Raw genomic sequence first — 6,101 nt, forward strand, 5'->3', positions numbered from 1 at the left:
GAGATGTCATGGTTAGAAATGGGTTAGGAAAAAGGATGGATGCTGCAATGGAGGAGAAAGTGAATTGTTTTTGTATGTTGCATCATGCATCCATAGAGAAGTGGCTCACTAGGTACAAGCAGACCCTAGGAAAGATCGCGAAGAAGTGTGATCAAAATTTTGATGCAGTACACACTATCAATCGATTCTATATCCTGGCCACAGTTTATGTCTATGCAATGGTTACATGGAGATTTGATCACAGCTTCTTGCGAAGGGGTAGAGGTCTCTAAAAATAAGTGGGAATTCTCGAGGGGATGTAGTTCAAAGGTGAGCATATGTTTTATAAGCTATCATATCTAGATTTTATATGTGACAACTAATCTAACTGTTTCAATGTACAATAAAAAATCTAAAGTGCGGTGTGGTTGCATGGGCAAAATTTCCTCCTTGAGTGCATCGACAAAATGCGCTTCACAATGAATTGTGGTATCATGGCAAAGTTCAAGCAAGAGAGCCGACGGCGGGCCACAGATCCAAACATTGTTATAGATGAGATGGAGTTTTTTGGGAACTAGCAAAGTGTTATCTCAGTGGATTACCGTAGCTTTTAATTCATAATCATATTTGATGTACAATGGTTCAAAGTGGTATTGTAAGGAGCTCGGCAACCATTCGTGGGATCCATCTAGATTTTTGAAAATAGATTTTGAGAAAAGATGGACGAATCTGCATGACACATTTGTCTTTCTGGCCCATTATGAATTTGTGTATGACTTGTTTTTTTTTTAAATTCACAACACGGAACAATCACAAATGTTGATTCACTCTTATATGTGATTTTGAATATGTAATTTTCTATCCAAACCACCGACAACCTTAATGGTGGTATGATGTGCCGTCAACTCCTTAGAGTACAAGAGTATATGATGAAAGTAATATTCCCAACATAGATGAGGAGAGTATGCAAGTGGACGGGTCGATATTACGGACAATGGAGGTGAATGAGAGCTTGGAGCATGTAGAGGAGGCAGACACGAGCAACAATGATGAAAAGACAGGAGGCCATGAATTCACTACAAGGATTTAAACCTATAGCAATGGCAGGTAGCGACGCAGGTAGCGGCGTCGCTATTTGTGTCACGACGCCCCACAGGGAAAAAAAACTGGCCGCAACCAAGCGCGGGTTCATTTTGTGCATTTTCGTCGATCGTTTTGAGAGGGAGAGCGAGAGAGAGAAAGCGAGAGAGAGAGCGATTGTCGTGAGAAAGGGAGAGGAAGAAGGCTTGTCGCCGCCGCCGCCATCATTTGCAAAGGAGAGGAGTCGCGAAGAGGAGCCGCCAAACCCTCGCTATATCTCATCGGTGAGTCCATTCTCTCATTCTTTTGCTTGTTTAGGGTTTAATTCTGTTTCTCTTTTGCTTGTTTAGGAGAGGAAATGAGAGAGAAAGAGAGGGATAGGGATAGGGAGGGAGAGAAAAAGAAAGAGAGAGGGAGAGAAAGAGAAAGAGAAAGAGAAAGAGAGGGAGGGGGAGGGGGAGGAAATGAGAGAGGGAGAGGAAGAGAAAGAGAAAGAGAGGGAGAGGGAGAGGCAGAGGGAGAGGGAGGGAGAGTGCATTCTCTTCCATCTGGATTTCTCAAAATAGATTTCGAAAAAAAATGGACGGATTTGCGCGACACCTTTGTGTTGCCGGCCCATTGTGAACAGGTGCATGGACTCATTTGCTTGCTAATTATATTACGACATGGTTTATGTTACAATGGTTTGAACTCTCTTGTACGTGTTTGTGAATAGGTAATCTTCTATTCAAACCCCCAACAACCTTGATGGTGGTATGTTATACCTTCAACTCCCCAAAGTGCGAGATTATATGATCAAAGTGATGTTCTGAGCATAGGTGAAGATAATATGCAAATAGAGGGGTCGATATTGCAAGGGGTGGAGGCCGTCGAAAGCTTGGAGCCAGCATCGGCTAAAAATGATGGAAATAGAGGAGTCCAAGAATTCTTTGAGAACAAGCGGACTCATTCTTTTGTGGTGACATGTCTATCGACCTTCCAGTGTATGCGGAGTTGTGTCAGGAGATTAACATGGGACCATAGGATACTTCATACTTGGAGCATCCACTTACTCAATTCATTGACCAATCGCTTATAAGGGTACATAAGATATGCATTTTAAGTGAGATTTTTTTTAAATGATTTATATTGCTGTGCTTTGTGCAATTTAAATTGATTATTCTAAAATCATTTTTTGTCTGTGCAGGTGACATGTTCAGGATGAGTCGAGGGATGAGCGATGAGGAGTTACAGGACATCTTCACACGCATGTCTCCAGACCAGATCGCCAGATTCAGAGAGATGGCAGACCAGGAGCTGTCTCGGTCTTCGTCAGGGCGTTCTTGCTAGATCTGCTTCAGCGCGATCGGATGCTTCAACTTCGAGCAGACGAGCTCGACGCTCATGACTTGGGCCAGAGAGAGGGAGTGCATTGGGATCAGGGGGACGCTGCAGAGATATAGAGGCAGTGAGCCTGCGGTCGACACGGGATACAGGTGCGACTTCTCGCTCTCGTGGATGTTGTGGAGACACAGACGCGGTGTCTCCGTCTCGTTGTTCAGCTGGAGCTGCGTCACCTCCAGGATTTGTAATACCTGTGGGGATGTCTACTCCAATTACTTTGGCTTTTGCAGAGCCGTCATCAGGTGGCATCCCTGTGGGTGCCACTCTGAGAGATATTACCCCCATCGATACACCGGATGCACAAGGGTCTCCTGGATATGCCCAGGAGCGTGGACGCAGATGGGAGAGGACCCATCTTAGGCAGACTCTAGGGGGTTATGGATATCTAGTCGATAATAGGTCAGGAGCCATCATCATGAATGATGAGGGGAGGAGGGTGATGGCTCACATGAGAGAGTTGTGCCAACAAGTTTTTCGGCACAACGTCTTGGATCATTGGAAGAACATACCGGAGGGGAGCAAGGACTACATAGTAGCATCCTTGCACGAGGAGTTTCCGGTGCCAGCCGGGCCGCAGTAGATAGATTCTCTACGAGCTAGATGATGGATTGCATGCGTGCATACATGTCACATAGACGATCTGACACACGTAAGGCAATTAAGAGTGGGGCTGCAAAGCCAGAGTGGTTAGATGCAGATGATTTGCGCCGACTGAGGGAGGAGGCTACAGATTTTTCAGGACGTTGGAGTCAGCAGTGCGAGGCGGCGAGGGCACGACTCGAGGCCAGAGTGGTCCATCATCTTGCGAGTGGCGGCCACAGGACATATTTGGAGGACTTTGTAAGTTTTTCTTTTGTTTTACTTGTTTATTTTTTGAAATATTCTTTGTACTGACAACAATCATGTTTCTAATAGCTAGCATTTTGTTTTCTTTGTAGCACTCCATTACAAATCGCGATCCAACTGGCCTTGAGACTTGATATACAGAGAGGCATGGTCTCACTGCATTGATCGACTGATTGTATAGACGCGGCGGCCTTGTAAGTCACTCATCTTTCTTGTCCGTAGTTACCATGAGATATTTGAATGCATTATTGTATGGTGGACTGATGTGCTGTTTCTTTTTCTGCAGAGTCCGTTCGATGCTCCTTTGTGGCGGGACGAGCTTTCGAGGGACGAGGATACGTAGCTCACCCTTGGATCCCTGGAGCTCACACACCTTTATTTTTGAGTCGCCTGATCTATGTAGACATTTTCTATGTATTAGTGATATCCTGTCATGATTGTACCAATCGCTTTTTATGCGATCATGTATTTATTTCATGTATCAGTTTTATGATTTCAGTATACATTGTTTTTGTTTGCAAGTGCATTGTACACAGTAGTGCAAAAACTATTTTGTGTGCCACAAATTCTTTTTTCCCCTATTACCGTCGCTATTAGCGTCACAAATTTTACTGCTTGCATCATTATTAGCGTTGTTATGCAGGTCGCAAACCGTCGCTATCAGCGTCGGTATTGGCGTCGCTATTAGTATCGCATAGCGACACCAATACCGATGCTGATAGCAATGCCAATACCGACTGTTCTATGGCGTCACCAAGAACGACACTTTTTGCGACGACAGGGGCAAATTTTGTTATTTGCCTTTTTGTTGCTTTAAACATTAGTATAAAGCCCATATCTTGTAGTGATTCTTTGATAACAAAGTGGACTCCTTCTGTGGTGACCTATCTATAGACCTTCCAGTGTACGCGGAGTTGTGCCAGGATATTAATGTGAGACCATAGGCTAGGTCATACTTTGCTACATCTGCCTACTCAATTCGTTGATAAATCACTTTTAAGGGTACTTTAGAATATGCATTTTAATTAGCATAATTTTTTTCAAAGTTATATTACTATGCTTTACTTAAATCTTTATATTGATTATGCTAACATCATTTTCTATTTGTGTAGATTACCTTTGACGATACTTGGAGAGAAGGATGAGTTGAGGGATGAGTGACGAGGAGTTGCAGGAGATATTCACATATATGTCTCCAGATCAGATGGCTTGATTTAGAGATATGGTAGACCACAAGTTGTCTCGGATACTATTGAGCCATTCCGTGAGATCTACTTTGGCAAGCTTTGATGCTTTAGTTTCTAGTAGACAATGTCGACACTCTAGACTTGGTCGGGATGGAGGGAGTGGTTCTAGGGGGTGTTGCAGAGATGTGGATGATATGAACTTGTGGTCAATTCCAAATAGGGGTGCTACTCTTCGCTCTCGTACAGGTTCTAGAGACGGTGGCTGAGGTGGGTGTTGTGGAGACACTGATGCAGTGCCTCCATCTCGTTGTTCTAGTGGATACTTGTCACCTCTAGGATTTGTCACACCTGTGGGGACATCTACTCTAGTGACTCTGGGTTTTTCTCAATTGTCCATAGGTGGCACCCTTATGGGTGCTACTCCGAGAGAGACTAACCACATGGGTACACCACATATACAAGGGTCTCCTAGTTATGCCCAGGAGCGCGACCATAGGTGGGAGAGGACACACCTTACACATACCCCAGAGGGGTATGGATACCTTGTAGAGGATAGGACATGCTATGTGATCATGAATGATGAGGGGAGGAGAGTGATGTTTCGCATGAGAAAGTTGTGTCAACAAGTTTTTAGGCACAACATCTTGGACCGTTGGAAGAATATACCTAAGGGGATCAAGCACTATTTAGTGGCATCCTTGCATGAGGAGTTTCAAGTACCTACCACGGTAGAGAGGTTTTCCATTGGGTGGATGATAGAGTGTATGTGTGCATATATGCCACATAGACAATCGGTCACACACAAGGCACTCAAGAGTGGCACCTCAGAGCTCGAGTGACTAGACAAAAATGATTCATGAATACTCAGGGAGGAGGCTACTAGGACGTTGGTGACAACAGAGGGGAGTTAGCGAGGGTATGATTGGAGGCAAGGGTCATGTATTATCTAGGGAGTGGTATCCATAGGAATTATCTAGAGGACTTTGTAAGTTTTTTTTGTTCTTCTTGCTTTCTTATTTACAATATCACTTGTAAAAATTGTGTTTCTAACAATTGTATTAGGTCTTCTTTGCACCATTCCATCACAAACCATTATCCCACCAGCTTGGAGACTTGATATACAAAGAGACATGGTCTCACTGCACTCATCGATAGAGTGTATGGACGTGGTAGCCTGGTAAGTCAATTATCTTTCTTATCCGTAGTCACTATTTTTTTTTAATGCATTATGTATGGTAGATTGATGTGTAGTTGCCCATTTTGTAGAGTCTGTTCGATAATCCTTTGTATCGAGACAAGCTTTTTGATGGTGAAGATCTGTAGCTGGTGCTTGGATTCGTGGAGCACACACCCTCTTCTTTTTTGGTCCTCTGATCTTTGCAGGCATCTTCCATATACTATTTCTTAGATGTACTTATCATCCTTTGTATAAAATGGTATCTTACGATAATTATATATAGAATTTCATATGTGGAGAAGAAATGATCAATGGACTCATAAGGAAAGTAGAACTCATAAGGAGAGCAGTAAGATAGTGCCTCCATGAAAAGGCACGTAGAGCTAACACCAGCTTAAGGATGGAAGAGAAAAGGCAATGTATGATTAAGGCAAGGTTGTCTAAGCAAG

This window comes from Lygodium microphyllum, chromosome 1, assembly GCF_053477565.2.
Source record: "Lygodium microphyllum isolate KBCC chromosome 1, Lygodium_microphyllum_v1.1.10, whole genome shotgun sequence".
Classification (NCBI taxonomy): Eukaryota; Viridiplantae; Streptophyta; class Polypodiopsida; order Schizaeales; family Lygodiaceae; genus Lygodium; species Lygodium microphyllum.